Genomic DNA, 16,743 nt, shown 5'->3' with positions numbered 1-16,743 from the left:
AGCTGGAGGTATCAAAACTACTGAAATTTTGTTACGTATCAATATTTTGAATAAAATAAGGACATGCTCGTATCCTAAATTTATGCGAATCAAATTTTTTTGTTATTATATTGCAATTTTGCTGTCCATTGTCATGATTGTATTATACATTGAATCCTGACATAAAAAATATGGCTGATTTACTATGCGGGTATATAGATTTACAAATTAAAGTTCACATATGGTCAGTTTCAGTGGATGTGGTCAAACAGTTTTGTTGTACAAGTCAGCTGGAGGTTTCAAAACTACTGAAATTTTGTTACTTATCAATATTTTGAATAAAATGAGGACATGCTGGTATCCTAAATTTATGTGAACAAAAATTTGTTGCTATTATATTGCAATATTGCTGTCCAGTGTCATGATTGTATTATAAATTGATTCTGGCATAAACAATATGGCTGATTAACTATGTGGGTAATACTGGGTATATAGATTTACAAATTAAAGTGCATATATGGTCAGTTTTGGTGGATGCGGTCAAATAATTTTGTTGTACAAGTCAACTGGAGGCATCAAAACTACTGGAATTTTGTTACGTATCAGTATTTTAAGTAAAAAGAGGACATGCTGGCACCCTTAATTTAGGCGAACAAAAATTTGTTGTTATTATATTGCAATATTGCTGTCCATTGTCATTGTATTATACATTGAATCTTGACATAAAAAATATGGCTGATTTACTATGCGGGTATATAAATTTACCAATTAAAGTGCATATATGGTCAGTTTCGGTGGATGTGGTCAAACAGTTTTGTTTTCCAAGTCAGCATGAGGTATTAAAACTACTGAAATTTTGTTACGTATCAATATTTTGAATAAAAGGAGGACACGCTGGTATACTAAATTTATGCGAACAAAAATTTGTTGTTATTAAATTGCAATATTGCTGTCCATTGTCATGATTATATTATACATTGATTCCTGACATAAAAAATATGGCTGATTAATACTATGTGGGTACCTCATGTTGTATATAGATTTACAAATTAAATACACATATGGTCAGTTTTGGTAATGCGGTCAAATAATTTTGTTGTACAAGTCAGCTGGAGGTATCAAAACTACTGAAATTTTGTTACGTATCAATATTTTGAATAAAATGAGGACATGCTGGTATCCTAAATTTATGTGAACAAAACTTTGTTATTATTATATTGCAATATTGCTGTCCATTGTCATGATTGTATTATACATTGAATCCTGACGTAAAAAATAAGGCTGATTTACAATGCGGGTATATAGATTTACAAATTAAATACACATATGGTCAGTTTTGGTAATGCAGTCAAATAATTTTGTTGTGCAAGTCAGCTGGAGGTATCAAAACTACTGAAATTTTGTTACATATCAATATTTTGAATAAAATGAGGACATGCTGGTATCCTAAATTAATGCGAACCAAAATTTTTTGTTATTAAATTGCAATATTGCTGTCCATTGTCATGATTGTATAATACATTAAATCCTGACATAAAAAAAAATGGCTGATTTACTATGCGGGTATATAGATTTACAAATTAAAGTGCATATGGTCAGTTTTGGTGGATGCAGTCAAATAATTATGTTGTACAAGTCAGCAGGAGGTATCAAAACTACTGAAATTTTGTTACATATCAATATTTTGAATAAAATGAGGACATGCTGGAATTCTAAATTTTTGTGAACAAAAATTTGTTGTTATTATATTGCAATATTGCTGTCCATTGTCATGATTGTATTATACATTGAATCCTGACGTAAAAAATAAGGCTGATTTACTATGCGGGTATATAGATTTACAAATTAAATACACATATGGTCAGTTTTGGTAATGCGGTCAAATAATTTTGTTGTACAAGTCAGCTGGAGGTATCAAAACTACTGAAATTTTGTTACGTATCAATATTTTGAATAAAATGAGGACATGCTGGTATCCTAAATTTATGTGAACAAAACTTTGTTATTATTATATTGCAATATTGCTGTCCATTGTCATGATTGTATTATACATTGAATCCTGACGTAAAAAATAAGGCTGATTTACAATGCGGGTATATAGATTTACAAATTAAATACACATATGGTCAGTTTTGGTAATGCAGTCAAATAATTTTGTTGTGCAAGTCAGCTGGAGGTATCAAAACTACTGAAATTTTGTTACATATCAATATTTTGAATAAAATGAGGACATGCTGGTATCCTAAATTAATGCGAACCAAAATTTTTTGTTATTAAATTGCAATATTGCTGTCCATTGTCATGATTGTATAATACATTAAATCCTGACATAAAAAAAAATGGCTGATTTACTATGCGGGTATATAGATTTACAAATTAAAGTGCATATGGTCAGTTTTGGTGGATGCAGTCAAATAATTATGTTGTACAAGTCAGCAGGAGGTATCAAAACTACTGAAATTTTGTTACATATCAATATTTTGAATAAAATGAGGACATGCTGGAATTCTAAATTTTTGTGAACAAAAATTTGTTGTTATTATATTGCAATATTGCTGTCCATTGTCATGATTGTATTATACATTGAATCCTGACGTAAAAAATAAGGCTGATTTACTATGCGGGTATATAGATTTACAAATTAAATACACATATGGTCAGTTTTGGTAATGCGGTCAAATAATTTTGTTGTACAAGTCAGCTGGAGGTATCAAAACTACTGAAATTTTGTTACGTATCAGTATTATAAGTAAAAAGGGGACATGCTGGCACCCTTAATTTAGGCGAACAAAAATTTGTTGCTATTATATTGCAATATTGCTGTCCATTGTCATGATTGTATTATACATTGAATCCTGACATTAAAAATGAGGCTGATTTACTACGCTGCATGGTATATAGATTTACAATTTAAAGTTCACATATGGTCAGTTTTGGTAATGTGGTCAAATAGTTTTGTTGTGCAAGTCAGCTGGAGGTATCTAAACTACTGAAATTTTGTTAAATATCAATATTTTGAATAAAATGAGGACATGCTGGTATCCTAAATTTATACGAACCAAAATTTTTTGTTATTAAATTGCAATATTGCTGTCCATTGTCATGATTGAATAATACATTAAATCCTGACATAAAAAAAATGGCTGATTTACTATGGAGGTATATAGATTTTCAAATTAAAGTGAACATATTGTCAGTTTAGGTGGATGCAGTCAAATAATTATGTTGTACAAGTCAGCAGGAGGTATCAAAACTACTGAAATTTTGTTACGTATCAATATTTTGAATAAAATGAGGACATGCTGGAATTCTAAATTTATGTGAACAAAAATTTGTTGTTATTATATTGCAATATTGCTGTCCATTGTCATGATTGCATTATACATTGAATCCTGACATTACAAATAAGGCTGATTTACTATGTGGGTATATAGATTTACAAATTAAAGTGCATATATGGTCAGTTTCGGTGGATGTGGTCAAACAGTTTTGTTGTACAAGTCAGCTGGAGGTATCAAAACTACTGAAATTTTGTTACTTATCAATATTTTGAATAAAATGAGGACATGCTTGTATCCTAAATTTATATGAACAAAAATTTGTTGCTATTATATTGCAATATTGCTGTCCATTGTCATGATTGTATTATAAATTGATTCTGGCATAAAAAATATGGCTGATTAACTATGTGAGTATATAGATTTACAAATTAAAGTGCATATATGGTCAGTTTTGGTGGATGCAGTCAAATAATTTTGTTGTACAAGTCAACTGGAGGCATCAAAACTACTGGAATTTTGTTACGTATCAGTATTTTAAGTAAAAAGAGGACATGCTGGCACCCTTAATTTAGGCGAACAAAAATTTGTTGCTATTATATTGCAATATTGCTGTCCATTGTCATGATTGTATTATACATTGAATCCTGACATTAAAAATAAGGCTGATTTACTATGCTGGTATATAGATTTACAATTTAAAGTTCACATATGGTCAGTTTTGGTAATGCGGTCGAATATTTTTGTTGTACAAGTCAGCTGGAGGTATCAAAACTACTGAAATTTTGTTACATATCAATATTTTGAATAAAATGAGGACATGCTGGTATCTTAAATTTATGCGAACCAAAATTTTTTGTTATTATATTGCAATTTTGCTGACATAAAAACATTCCTAGGACCAAGTCCGCTTTTCAAGTTAACTAGATTTTGGTTCAAGGACTGGTCAGAGCAGTCCTTTATTCGGTCACAGGTTAATTTTGACCAGTCCAAATGACTGGTTATCAAGTTAACTTGCTGTACAGGTTAGGAGTGCACCCATCTGTAAGCAAAAAACTGCATTTGACCCCTATGTTCTATTTTAAGTAATGGCGACAATGTTTTTTGATGGATCAAAAATCGAAGCACAAACTTTGTGCAGGATAATCAAAGAAACAATCATGCTAAGTTTCATCCAAATCCATTCAATAGTTTCCGAGGAGTATATTTTTTAAAAGTTAGCAAATATGATGAACAAATTGTGAAAAATTGTCATTAAAGAACAATAACCCCTTAAGGGGTCAATTGAAAATTTTGGTCATACTAACTTATTTGTAGATCTTACTTTGCTGATAATTTTTGCTGTTTACAGTTTAAATTTATCTATAATAATATTCAATATAATGCCCAAAAACTGCAAAATTTCCTTAAAATTACATATTAAGTGGCAGCAACCCAATGATGGGTTGTTTGATTCATCTGAAAATTTCATGGCTGATAGATATTGACCTAATGAACATTTTAACCCCCATGTCGGATTTGCTCTAAATGCTTTCGTTTTTGAGAAATAAGCAAAAAACTGCATTTGACCCCCATGTTCTATTTTAAGTAACGGTGGTCATGTGTTTTGACGGATCAAAAATCGAAGCACACACTTTGTGCAGGATAATCTAAGGAACAATCATGTTAAGTTTCATCCAAATCCATTCAGTAGTTTCAGGGGAGATTTTTTTAAAGTTAGCAAATATGATGAACAAATTGTGAAAAATTGTCATTAAAGGACAATTTCCCCTTAAGGGGTCAATTGACAATCTTGGTCATCTAACTTATTTGTAAATCTTACTTTGCTGATCATGTTTGCTGTTTACAGTTTATCTTTATCTATAATAGTATTCAAGATAATGAGCAAAAACTACAAAATTTCCTTAAAATTACCAATTAAGTGGCAGAAACCCAACAATGGTTTGTTTGATTCATCTGAAAATTTCAGAGCAGATAGATCTTGACCTTATGAACATTTGAACCTAGTCAGATTTGCTCTAAATGCTTTCGTTTTTGAGATATAAGCCAAAAACTGCATTTGACCCCTATGTTCTATTTTAAGTAACGGCGATCATGTTTTTTGACGGATCAAAAATCGAAGCACACACTTTGTGCAGGATAATCTAAAGAACAATCATGTTAAGTTTCATCCAAATTCATTCTGTAGTTTCAGGGGAGATTTTTTTAAAGTTAGCAAATATGATGAACAAATTGTGAAAAATTGTCATTAACATGATTAAAGGACAATTTCCCCTTAAGGGGTCAATTGACAATCTTGGTCATCTAATTTATTTGTAAATCTTACTTTGCTGATCATGTTTGCTGTTTACAGTTTATCTTTATCTATAATAGTATTCAAGATAATGAGCAAAAACTACAAAATTTCCTTAAAATTACCAATTAAGTGGCAGAAACCCAACAATGGTTTGTTTGATTCATCTGAAAATTTCAGAGCAGATAGATCTTGACCTTATGAACATTTTGACCTAGTCAGATTTGCTCTAAATACTTTCGTTTTTGAAATATAAGCCTGCATTTGACCCCTATGTTCTATTTTAAGTAACGGCGACCATGTTTTTTGACGGATCAAAAATCGAAGCACACACTTTGTGCAGGATAATCTAAGGAACAATCATGCTAAGTTCATTTAAATCCATTCAGTAGTTTCAGAGGAGAAGATGTTTGAAAAATTGTTAACGACGACAGACGACGATGACGACAGATGCCAAGTGATGAGAAAAGCTCACATGGCCTTTTAGGCCAGGTGAGCCAAAACGGACAGACGGACAAATGCCCGGTATCAACCGTTGAACGTTCCCTGCATCCCCCTTGCTCGAGGAACAAAAAAGGAAAATAATGGGAACAAAAATATATATTGTACCTAAACAACCACGAAATCTTTAGTTGGTCGGTTCAATAATGTATTTTTAGACAAGTGTATTATATTACAATGTATAACATAATAAATATTTGAATTATATTTCATGTCAAAACTTCCTGGGCTAATGCTTTCTTTTATTGTTTTATTTAGAGAGAAATTTATTGTTGATTGCACATCGTCAAGTATTTAATTATTTTCTACTTAAATATGACATTAGGGTTACATATGTTTCTTATCTTAATCATACTTAATCAGATATCAAACAAGTTTAAAGCAAACGGAAAACGAAAGTAGAATGAGAAAATCAATGATTAACAATATTTCTAGTATTTTAAAATTCTTGTTATGATCAAATGTGGTTAACACGAGTTAATTACACATCAAGAGAGTTATTTTCCAAGTGTTTTGAATGTTAAAAAGAAAGTTATACCTGAAATTCAACAAATCACTACACCCAGCAGCGGCAGATAATTTGTCACGTGACCAATACAGTCCAGGCGATTATTTATCCAAGTAATATAACGCATATCAGTAATATTACATGCAAAAATAATGTGGCTTATATTACAGTTATTTGTAATATAGTTGATTAGAAAGCGTTATCTCCCTTTACTCATAGTCAAGTTTGAAATCTTTATGTAGCACTCTCTGTATAATAGATTTTGATACATTGATATACACACATTTTCAAATTAAGAAAAGGCATATGACCACATATAATGGTAAATTAAAAATCAGAAACAAATTAAAAACAATAAAAAGCCCCAAAACAACAAACGCATAAGCAAACTTATTTTGGCTTAATGTTTAAGTTGATTGCATTTACAATTCAGTCAGTCATGGACCAACGGACGCGACATATCAGAAAACGGGAGCGATGAGAGATTGGTTTTTAATTAGATTGGTCATGGACACATATCATTATATACATGTACAATAAATAGATTTATCATTGACAATATCTCTGTTTGATAGATTTGTTAAAAAATCTTTACTATAATGGGCTATACTTTGGAACTGAATTGCACATGGCTTCTTGAGCAACTTTCATGATTTTTATCTTTCAAAATTTGAAAATATTTTTTTCGATAAAATGTCATAACAATGCGCGAAGATGTTCTTGATTAAAATTTATACATGAATTAATAAAAACATCTTAAATAAAACTCTTAAAAACTATGTCCACGATGGTGACATCCAATTAGTCCGACAACCATTATTCCGACAGCCCATTACTCCGACAGCCCACTATTCCGACAACCCATTACTCCGACAGCCCATTATTCCGACAAACCATTACTCCGACAGCCCATTATTCCGACAAACCATTACTCAGACAGCCCATTATTCCGACACTGCATTTTTCTTATGTGTATGGGTAAATTTTCCCTAAAAAAGACCAACTCCGTTCTCTGTAATATTTTTGGTTGTCCGTTTTGATCCCAATTATTCTTTCCATGCGGGATATAAGTCTCAGTAAATTGGAATTGATAAACATGCTTATTGCAACTGCTCAGTCCTTACCCTGTTCCCTCTTTCGTTTTACGTGTCTGGGTATTTTCTTTTTCTTTACATTTCATTGTTTGTGTGTCCACTCTCAGTCGGTGCTGTTCTAGTTCGCTGTGTTTTTTTGTGTGTCTTGATCTACCTTCTTTCACTAGATCGTCGGTTACCCCCTTTCGCGTATCAGGGGAGTGAGGTTTCGTCACTTTTAACTACATAAAGAAATATATCGATGTTGGATAACACTACCCGCCCTCTTTGGTCGCAACACTTTCTACCCCTTGTATCACTCATCTGACATAGTCTGAGAGATGACACTCAATTTATTTGTAGTGATATCAATTTTATATCCCGAGCTTATTTCAAAATCTAGAAAACTATGCCTCTTTTACAATGTTTGAAGGAAGTGCAGGACTGATGATTTACAACAAAACGAAAAACAAATATGACGGACATGAACATTGCCGTAACTTCTTTTTCTTTTAAAAATATTCATGAGGAAAAGTGATATCGGGTCGGTGACTGTGTATGACATAGAAATATACAGTCAAGTATTTTGACTGTTCAAATAGAACGAGTGCAGTGTAAAAGCCAATAACAACTAGTAAGAAATCTAAGACAATGTGTGACATTCTTGTCCTGCTTGTGTCTTTCTCAAATTGTCTAATTGTAAAAACTTGCTAAATTATGTGTTTTGTGGCAAAATTGACACTTATTTTTCATTTAAAGATTGTTTTCAAGGGGGGAAATATTGAGATACAATGTATCATTGATTTTAAGGCAGGAAGTTCATATGTTAATTAAGAATCGGTGCTCACCCATTACATTAAGAATTGAAAATGCCAGATATTCAAAAAATCGTATTGTACAGCTGATAAAGTTTAGGATGAGCGTAATTTTTCAATCGAATGCTCACATTATCAAAATTTGAGGGAGGAACTCTTTCAGCATATTTAGTCTAGCACATGTCAGAACTTTGAAAAGTTAGCCATGCTAAATATGATAAATATTCGATGTATACACAAGAAAACTTTACTAATAGAGGAAACAAATGATGATTATATTGATAGTTCTTTTGAACTATATAGTACATGGTTTGATACTGACTGTTATTTGATATCAATGTGCTAGGTTTTTTTTCTATTTTGTTTTGGCTCTGATTGTGACTGAGGCTTACGGTGTTATAAAGATAATTATATCATATTATTACTATGATATATTAGTATTGTAAAGTCTTAATGTTGACCCAATCAGTATACCGCCGCTCCGCAAAAGTGGGAATATACTGTTTTACCTCTGTCAGTCCGTCCATTCAACCGTCCACTCGTCCGTCAGTTCGTCCTTCCGTCCCATGGATATTTTCGTTGCATTTTTTTCATGAACGACATTACAAGGATTTCTGATAGGTTTATTGAAGTCGACTGTATCGTCTGATATGTTTTCAGATTCATTACTCAACAAATTCCTGTTTACCGAACACTTTTAACATGACGGCCAAGTTGACAATTTTCGTCACATTTTTCGCAGTAACTACAATACAATGATTTTTCAAGGTTTACATAAGTCACTATACGGTGTGAGTTTTTTTCAGATTCACAACTCAACAACGAAGTACATGTATTTGTGCGGGAGCATCATCAGTAGCACGCACCATCACTGGTTGTTCTTGAGTTATATACTGTTTATATACCCTTTAATTTGAAAGTGAAATAATATTTTCTGTTATATTCTATATACAGATTTCGAATTGAGTGTATAGAAAGTATTCGAACTACCCCAGCCTTATGTTTATACGGAGTTATTTCTTAACATATATTATTACATATCTAAACGTTATTATACAGACAGACAAGTTTTATTTTACCCTGATACCCTAATACTTGGCTTGATAAGTGTCGGACTTGTGGGTTGTTGGTGTATTGGGCTATCGGAGCAATGGGTTGTCGGACTATTGGGTTGTCGGACTAATGGGTTGTCGGACCAATGGACTGTCGGACTAATGGGCTGTCGGAATAATGGCGTGTAACCTCAACGATCAGCATGCCAGATATTTCTGTTACTGAAAATTTTCAAAAAATAAAACTGAGCAAGCATATTGTAAAACGAAGGACGTAACAAATAAAAATAATTCTTTATAAATTATACAGATCTGAATTGCAATTTTGGTCTCTTCAATTTACTTTAATTTCACCAGGAACACCACGTAAACTTGCAAATCGGATGACAAATAAACAACAAATTTCTAATGTGAGATCGATATGATTTAGTATTACCATATCAAAGGATTCATGGTTATATGACAAGGCTTTCTAACTAACTATACCGATATGTTACTACCTCGTTACTACACAGTGTTTCGCTCTTTGTTGAAGGCTTTATGTACGGGGCGCCGAATGGGACTCTTGTGGTTTTGTACAAAATTAATTATTACATAACAAAATCATTTTTGTCTTACAAAACTATGTGATAGACTTGTTTCATGAGAACTTCAATTTTGTGATGACAAAATTCATTTTTGTCATGACAAAAGTCAATTTTGTCAAAAAGGTGTGCAAATAAGTTTTGCATACACAGTTGACTCTTGTTACCTGATATGGAAATTAAAAACACAAAAGTCAATTGTGTGAGACAGGATTCAATTTTGTTTTTTGAATTTGTATGCTAATTAGTTCACATAATCCAAACTAAACTAATTTGCATACAAAATTGACTTTTGTCACCCAATTTTCAAAATTGGTAACAAAAGTCAAGTCTGTGTAACAAAAATGAATTTTGTCATGACAAAAGTGACTTTTTTCCACTAAAAGATAATTTTGTATGACAAAATTTTAAATTTGTAGTATTCTACAAATTTTGTTAAACTGAACTCATTTTTGTTGAACAAAAGTCACTTTTGTCCGTACAAAATTGAATACGAGTACAAAATCACAAGATTCGGCACCCCGTATTATGATGGCTTTTGTGAAAAGTTTTTTAATTGGTAATCGTACAGAGGGACAGTGTAGAAAGTCCATGTCGGTCCTGTCGTACAACACCGTCCTGACTGTTTTTCTGTTATGTTGTAATTTAGTTCACAATTAAAGAACAGAACATATAGGTTTGTAAGGGAATATTTTTTTTATAATGTACATTACCAAGTCCTTATAGTTGTGAACGAGGGACTCTGGACTATTTACTGGAATAATATGATTATCTTTGTAAATTTTCAATTAATTAAATTAGCATTATATAATATCGTATGCAGTTAAAATGAAATTGCACCTAATTTCGATTTAATTCGTGTCATATTACTTATGTATGCTGTGTCTTGTGACATGTTTTTTTTAGTAGAACGTAGTTATAGTCTCTATAGCAACACATTTTATTAAAGGGATTCTGACAATAAGGCGCGTGTTCAACATCACGCACGAAGCGTTGGTTAAGTGGTAATTACATACTTGATAGTGAAATGACAGCTTTATTGTTTACACTCCCACGCAAATTGTTAAAGTTCAAGGTTTTATCGCACTAGCATGATCGGCGTGCAGCGATTTGAATGTTAAAGATTACACACAGGACAGGCGGTTGCATTGACTGATACAATTGCTTACGGAATAACAAATGATCTGCAGTAAAGTATTATAATGAAACATACATCAAATGTAATTATTTGTCTTTATCATATCACGGGTGAATTTCAGAACAAAACACATCCTAAGCATGCAGTATTTATCTGAATATTTTGGACAACAGATAATATTTATTTAAAAATATCTTTTTTTATTCCAATTAAAGGGCCCACGAAGAGCAAAGTAATTCAATACAATGATTTTGTTAATTGACACAATGATGTTGATATAAATCATATATAAATATGAATTATAAGATGTTAAACGGTTAACCACAGCCTGCAAATCAGAGCCCCGCGCATATTAGAAGGAAAAAAGACATAACATTTATATCTATCATTAACAGGCAAATATTCTCAACGTCTTTTAAAAATTTAAAACAATATCTGTACTCTATTGATTATTATGATAGTTTTCTCATTTTAAAACATTTATTTATATCAATTGCAATACTTTTCAATACCTCTAGGTTTTCTTGAATAAAACGCATGATGATAGAAATAAAATATTCTTATATAAAAAATTGTAAAATTACATTAGTGGTAATTTTAAAGTCCTAAATTAGTGTTCTTTATTTGTATACGCCCGTTTACGAGACTTACTTGTGTATTATTTTAAGAATTGAATACTTTTTTTCTGTATAAACTTCATTGGGTGTAAAAGCGTTGACCGAAGTACATTTTGTACGAAGCGTGGAAGCCCTTCATCCTAAAAATGTGCACACGGTCAACGCTTTTACGACCCTATGGAGTTACAAAAAGAAGCATTTAATACTTATAATTACAATATTTAGCTAGGATCATAAAAACAAGATTTTTATCAAGTTTTTGTTTAATTCACCTTTGCACTTTATTGTGGGACCTCGTGTCATCATGAATGATAAATTTTAGTGTGTTATGCAATTACTTTTAAAAGGAATAACGCGAGATTTGCAGATCTCGGGGGGCTACTTCCTATGTAATGACTGGTAGGGATGAGCCGCTGGAATAGGTCTTCATGATATATGAAAAGGTCGAGAAATTCAGATTAAATATATCAATAGGTTGATATTATCACTTGCTGGATATATATTATAAGTATCTGAAACTAATCAAATGTTCATATGGTTAAACATCAGTTGTAAATGCATCAGCTATTTGTCAAACCAATTAAACTCTATTTATTCAATGTGGTATTTCCACTGATGTTAGATATATATGCAATAAATCCAATCATTTTGACATTTCCACCTAATAAACATTGAAAGGTTTGCATACATGAAACATTTGAAGAAATTCCATAGCATATAGTGTTAGCGTCCTTCAAGAGGCAACGTCAAATCAGTTTTTAATTAATGTAAACTCAGTAAAAGTGATACGTTCTGAAGTGTTACTTCATTTATCTGATAAAACAATATTTATTGTCTTTTAAAATTGAAATTTCTTCATAATTTAAGCCGTTGAAGATATAAAAGTGGCAAATAGAGGAGTTTAGAATTTATTGGAAAAGCAAGGTGTGATTATTGCGACTGCGTTGCATCTAAACAAAAACGTAAAATGAGCGGGACCTCACTCAAAATTTTTGTAAACTCTAATGTACAAGAAGATGAAAAATATCCAAATATATCTATAGGTCTGTTTTTTATTCATTAATATATGACAAGGTATATATTTTTGATAAACCAAATATATGAAAAGGGTGGGGTACTTGATGTCTCAGCTGCTCACCCCTACCCCAAAAAAAATGAAGTTACCCCCCCCCCCCCCCCCCACCGAGGTGCAGATGGCCAATAATAATAACGTATTATAATGAAACATACATCAAATGTTATTATATGATTATAACATTGTTGATCGCCTATCTGTCGGTCTGTCTGTCCGTCATGTCGAACAATATTTTTTCATTAAACTGTGGTGAATTGTTTTTATCTATTGACGTAAAATACCTTTCGATTTTTATAAATTTTAGATTTATGTTTCCTGGTTGTAAGGATTTTATTCATAAAAATGAGGGAATTTACATGTTTTCTGGCTTGCTTTCAACAATTTTCATGAAACTTTAGTGAATTGTTTATGTTCCCTTTCGATTTAAAAAGAAATCTCCTGATCATAATTTTTTTGACACTTTTAATTCACACGAAAGTTTTTTTTTTCTCCCAATATTTCGGACAAAAACTAGTTATCATTTGGTTATTTGTTTATGCAGTATCTATTGAAATAAGATCCCTTTTATAAAAAATTCTGATTCGACATTGCGGAGTTATGCAATATTGTCAAATTGGAAAATGTACTGCCAAGTTGTAAAGACAATTAAGTGTTCACGATTAAACTCCCAAATTAATGAATAACTTCATATTTTTAATGTGATCGCAAAATTTTGAGATGCTATTAAATTTGAAGTGTCGACGCCACATATATTTTTATCACACTCAGAAAGATTAGTAAGATCTTGATACACCTCACAGATTTTTCATTAATTTATTGATATCGCCGTTTTCAGCCATGATCTTAAAATTGAAAATCAGTTATCGATTTACACGCTTGGTGATACTGAAGATAATATTACATGCACTTCCGAACGCACATTATATGACATGCGCATTGCATTGGCCGGGCAAATAGACCTGGCACTATTCTTTGGACTATAGTCTTTCTTTTGTGTTGCATGCATATACTAACGGGAACTAAATACAAACTAGATCTGTTAGTTTTTATTAAAATCTGAGATGCAAAATGAGATCAATAGCGCTGACATTTTCTAAAAGCGTGAGTTTCGATCATCGTGAAAGGCTGTACGGTGACATATAGTTGTTAATATGTATACATCGTTTTGTATCTGGTGGAGACTCAGAGTTGTTTTATTGGCAATTTATATACCATATCTTCTTATTATATATATTATATCTATACATGTAGCTATACATGTTGTATTTTTCATGTATTTTATTTTATTACACAAATTCTTTATTTTATCTCGCCACCCGAAGTATATGAACAAGGATATTGCTAAAGTTTCCATTTTCGTATACTGTACGGTGATATTTCTAGGGCACTGTCTTGCGGTAGTTTATATATCGTATTACATTAGCTCGCTATGCCCATGTTTGATGTGACGTTTTAGATTCCAATGAACGGACTCATGCAGTGATTGATATTTGTTCATGTCTGTAATATTCGTTATTCGTAGAATTATCTGTTAATAGTATCAAATATGCCATTGGTTTTCTCGATTTGAATTGTTAGATATTTTTCATGTCGGAGCCTTTTTTGACACGTCTATTGGTATATAGTATCGTTTATATCATTATTTGAGGTCGTACGATTGCCGATATAATTCCAAACAAAGGTGTCGAATTTATTACAGAGAGATAACTCTTTAAATCAGTAATGCGTTTGTTTAAGTCAAGTTTTATCAATATATTCTAAGCATTTACCTGAAACAAATTGGAAATAATCTATGTAACCTGTAAAAGCTTAGAATATACTTATGCAAATGGTTGACATAAACACACTGACAATTTTAAGAATTATTTTCCTTAACTAAGGTTTACAACCTTAAATCAAGTTAAATAGTTCACTGTCTCAACGGCAATCATACAAAATACTATTTTTTATTATAAAACTAAGATGTATCGGAAACAATGCTGATAGTTAGAAATGGTGTTGTCCATCTTTAGACAATTTGGGTGCAGACAGACAGTACTGTAACTTAATAGAAAATACTGTTGTCTATTCTGTGTAAGTAGCTCTTTACAGAAAATATTGATCTATCACAAGTAGTTCTTGCCAAACTAATAACTCAACAGAAAACTTAATATATTGGACATTATTAATATTAATAACTACTTGTTAGTACACGTTTATCATTCAAGTCACTGAACCTTGAGGACAGAGCCTTAACAAGACGTGATATATATGTAGGATTCGGAATCGCGATGGTTGTCCGAACCGCGATGGTTACGCTGTAGTGCAATGGTCAATCTGCGACGTTGAGTAAAAAGAAAAATGTACATGAGCTGTTAAAATGAAATCAAATTATTTAGATTTTACAAAGCTGCTAGGCTCACGTTTGAAAAATCTTGTAATTTCTGTTCAAGTCATACCAAAGACTTTTTGAGATTTTGTAAATGTAATTTCAAATTTGTCATTTTCCGATTAGCGCGCAGTAGTATAGAGTCAGATAAAGGGTGTTCAGAGGTGATTTTTTGTTATAAAGGTTGTATGTCTATCCGATAACACTAAACAGGGTTCATATCAGTTTATCAAATGTTATGACAAATACAACAATTATTCCTATTTATTTTTTTACGAAGTACGCGTAGGGAGCAGTCAGGTTAATTTCGGACTACTATGTTGCAGACAATTTACACTGTAACCGCAATACAATTATACTAGAGCGACGGTGTCTTTAGAAATCAGGATTTATCTCGATTTTAAACAACATTAACATTTTTTTTTTTATTAAATTGTCAACATTTAATCACGAGAATCTTACTAAAAGATAAATTAACTTTAATCTTTAAAATTATATCAGTATACTTTATTTCTGTTTTATTTATCGTGCAGTATTATTCCTAACATAGGATAGCCCATTTGCTGACAACAATCATTATTCAGTCCCGTTGCTCCCCATATTTTACTGCCTGACATGGTTAAAAATATTTTTTTAACTCCCAAATGTAATGCTCAAAACTGTTAATATTGACTTGAATCGTTCCTTTCTTTCGTTTTCCTTTCATTTCCTGTGTGAGCATGAAACATGCACTCATCTACAAAACCCTATCCTCCTGTATGAAAATCAATGTTGTATTTGAAAGTTATATTCGAAAAAGTCACAATGTTGGAACGTCTTGCAACACCATCGCACTTCAGCGAAAGGACCATCACACGTCAGCGTGTCCATTGCACTTCAGCGTGACCATCGCACTCTAACGTCCCCATCGCACCTCCGAGTCCTACATATATACTGATTGTAATGCACCTTTTTTTACAGAATATATTTCATCTATCACAAAATGACTTAAGCAGAAATCTTAACCATGAAAAAATTGCTTATTGATTCGAAGTCACCGGACCTAGGGAACAATGCCTCAAAATAGTCGTCAAATAATATCATGAACTGATCTTAATGCAACTTCATACAAAATGTTATTGATTTATCACAAGTACATTTGTAGTTCTGATCAAACTGACGTAACCAGAAAACCAATGGTGGATAAAAAAAGGGGGGATGAAACCCCCTTTTTTTGGAAGATCAAGGCATTTTACATAATGGGGACATAAAGATAAATCCTGCTTTATCCTGATTTGGGATCCCCCTTTTAAAACTAGCTGGAACCGCCTGGAAACTTAATCATTGTTGACGCTAACTACGTCGACGTGTGTCATCATCGAAAAGGCAATACTTAGGGAGGCTGAGCTACCATTTGATTTTTATGGGGGGGGGGGGGGGGGGGGGGGGGGGGGGGGCTAGGATGAAATTTGAAAAAAAAAAT

General features: G+C 32.1%; 1 protein-coding gene across 1 annotated transcript in view; it reads right to left on the bottom strand.

The window, feature by feature from the left end:
• The window catches only part of LOC134681316 (uncharacterized), a 33,851-nt gene extending 27,209 nt beyond the window's left edge, over nt 1-6,642 (bottom strand). The window contains exon 1 of the mRNA XM_063540891.1: nt 6,590-6,642. The gene's annotated coding sequence lies outside the window, so the exon portion shown is untranslated. The remainder of the gene's footprint in view (nt 1-6,589) is intronic.
• Nucleotides 6,643-16,743: the final 10,101 nt, after the last annotated feature.

Source organism: Mytilus trossulus, chromosome 8, assembly GCF_036588685.1.
Source record: "Mytilus trossulus isolate FHL-02 chromosome 8, PNRI_Mtr1.1.1.hap1, whole genome shotgun sequence".
In the NCBI taxonomy this organism is placed as follows: domain Eukaryota; kingdom Metazoa; phylum Mollusca; class Bivalvia; order Mytilida; family Mytilidae; genus Mytilus; species Mytilus trossulus.
This window is presented reverse-complemented; position numbering and strand designations above follow the sequence as displayed.